This window comes from Drosophila montana, unplaced genomic scaffold (genome assembly GCF_035044405.1).
Source record: "Drosophila montana isolate Dmon_TW-CO22-7 unplaced genomic scaffold, ASM3504440v1 contig_3780_1, whole genome shotgun sequence".
Lineage (NCBI taxonomy): Eukaryota > Metazoa > Arthropoda > Insecta > Diptera > Drosophilidae > Drosophila > Drosophila montana.
Window position 1 is genome coordinate 44,198 of NW_026998657.1, and position 2,462 is coordinate 46,659.

General features: G+C 37.0%; 1 long non-coding RNA gene across 1 annotated transcript; it reads left to right on the plus strand.

Moving 5' to 3' along the window:
- Positions 1-456: 456 nt before the first annotated feature.
- Positions 457-2,153, plus strand: LOC135437462 (uncharacterized). The gene is made up of 3 exons (XR_010437688.1): positions 457-1,393; positions 1,545-1,651; positions 1,724-2,153. It is a non-coding gene; the product is annotated as an uncharacterized LOC135437462 (long non-coding RNA).
- The last annotated feature ends 309 nt before the right edge of the window (positions 2,154-2,462 follow it).

Genomic DNA, 2,462 nt, shown 5'->3' on the forward strand with positions numbered 1-2,462 from the left:
ATATATTTTTTTAATCGTATTGCTGCCCGTAACAACGAGTACGAAAGTAGCAACCTGAGTATAGATCTGTTATAAAGACTTCAATTCTACAACAAGTATAATAATAGGCAAGCCGGGGAGACAAGACAGCACCATACAAATTAAAATAACTGTGCAAGTTTTTGAAATGTATAAAATATGCTGAAAAGTATATATTCGTGTTAAGTGTGTACAAAGCTCGCCATCAACATTGATCAAGTCATTTGTCATATCGTCGTAGAAATCTCTTAGTAAAATTTTCGGTGTCAATCTTTTGAGTAAACAACGAATAAAGAGTAGACCCTTGCATTACTATCCGTACATGTCATAGGATGATTTTTGTCGCTGTTACCTTTGAAAGGTGTAACAGCAGTAATTAGTTACTTTTAAATACTTGTTACTTGTAACGGGTTGAGTTAATATCGCTCATCCGCACTATTTACCAATATTGCAAGCTATCGGTGGAAGTCATGGGAGCTGACAACGAAACATCTATGACAACGAAACAGTTCCTCGTATAAAATATACATAATGAGTCCATCCACCAAATAAAGTAAATAGTTCGGAACACATACTTTACGACTTAGCCAATGTTGCCCAATTTATACACCAGACACTGAAAGAAGAAGGAATTTCTTCAGTTCTTTATGTTGGCAGGGTCATGAGAGTGTGTCCTTTTTAAAACGAAACCATTTTACATTGTTGCGACTTGCGGCCAAAACAAGAATTTTGAAGAAATTAGCTTAAAATCTGTAAAAATAAAACCATATCATAATATAAAAGCGAGCAAATGAATTTATTGAAAAAATATTTATATATATATCAAACTAGCGGGTATAACCCGGCCTTGCCCGTGGAACGCATGTTAAACTTGTCGGACGGTAAACAAACAATTTTCATAGAAACATTTTCCGCCAATTTATCAATGTTGCGAGTGGAATTTCCCAAATCGCTGAAACACGTATTCATTATATTCTTATGAAGAGCTTTGAAAATAAGTTTGAAGCAAATCGGACACAACTTAAAACTTCGCACAAAAAATCTTTGAGTCGCATTCCACCCGAAAAAATTTGGATTCTGCGAAAAGTGTGAAACACGTATCAAATGATTTTTCTTATAGATCTTTGGAAACGAATTTGAACACAAAACGTCATCCCCCAAATCGTTGACCTCCATTTCCACCAAGGAGGAACGGATTTTTCGAAAAGTGTTAAACACCCCTCAAATGAATTTGAACAAAGATCTTTGAAAATAAGTTAGAGGCCGATCGGATGGTAAACAAAAAAGTTACATACAAACGTTTTTCGCGATTTTTCCACACTTGCGGGTGGAATTTCCCGAAACCCCGTCTTAACGTGCACCTACATCACATAAGGTAGCTACAGTGAAAATTTCAGCTTCCTAGCTCTTACGGTTTGGGCTGTGCGTTGATCACCAATCAGTCAGTCAGTCAGTCAGTCAGGACAAACAGTTTTATATATAGAGATAATAATAATAAAATAATGATACTAACCCACTTATCCCAGGCGTACCCACCCTTAATAAGACGAATGCCTCTCCCTCATGTTGAACAAATATGCTCTCATGCTCCTCCCCCTTTCAACAAACGATGAGCCGGAAATTCTCTCTTAACGTTAGTATGATGCATGGCATTCTATAAATATAACAATAAATATTAATTCTTAACTCCTCTACTTTTTAACAGTGAATAATTGAAAACGAAAAAATTAGCATACTAGGAACATTTCCGAAGACCATTTCTCCTAACATCTGAAACCACAATAACAATTAGTTATAAATGATTTTATTAATCTATACCCGGAAAATTTTGCCCGACAAGAGTCGGTGTTCACGCATGAGCACGTTACAGCGAGTCTCACTTACACCCTCGGTAAAATTTCATATTGTACCGAAATGAAAGCAGCAGCATAAAAATAGATAACGCACATGTGGTCGATTAAGATTGGAAAGTGACATACGCTACGAAATGTCACGTTAGAAATATAATTAGCAAGGTTAAGAAAAACACCCTAATTAAAAACAATAGTTTATGACCGCTGCTACCGATGGTGCATCGACAGCAGATCTCAAATAAGATACTCTGTTAGTGTATAAGAACTAGGATTCGTAAGAATAAACCGATATCTATCAAGTACTCAATAAATGCACAGTTGTTCAAATATAATTTGCTAATTTGACTTGCTTGTTTTGGTATAGCTGCAAAGACACACCTGAACAAAATTCGCATCATTCAAGCCAAAACCTTGCGCAAAATAACTGGAGACGAATGGTATATTCGCACACGCGACATCGCAAAGGACCTCAGGGTACCAATGGTGGGCGACGTAGTCAACAGGCAAGCAGCGAGCTACTTAACAAATGTTCACAACCATCATAACGTCCTGACAAGGAACCTGCCAAGGAGGCGAAGAAGAAGGCGACTG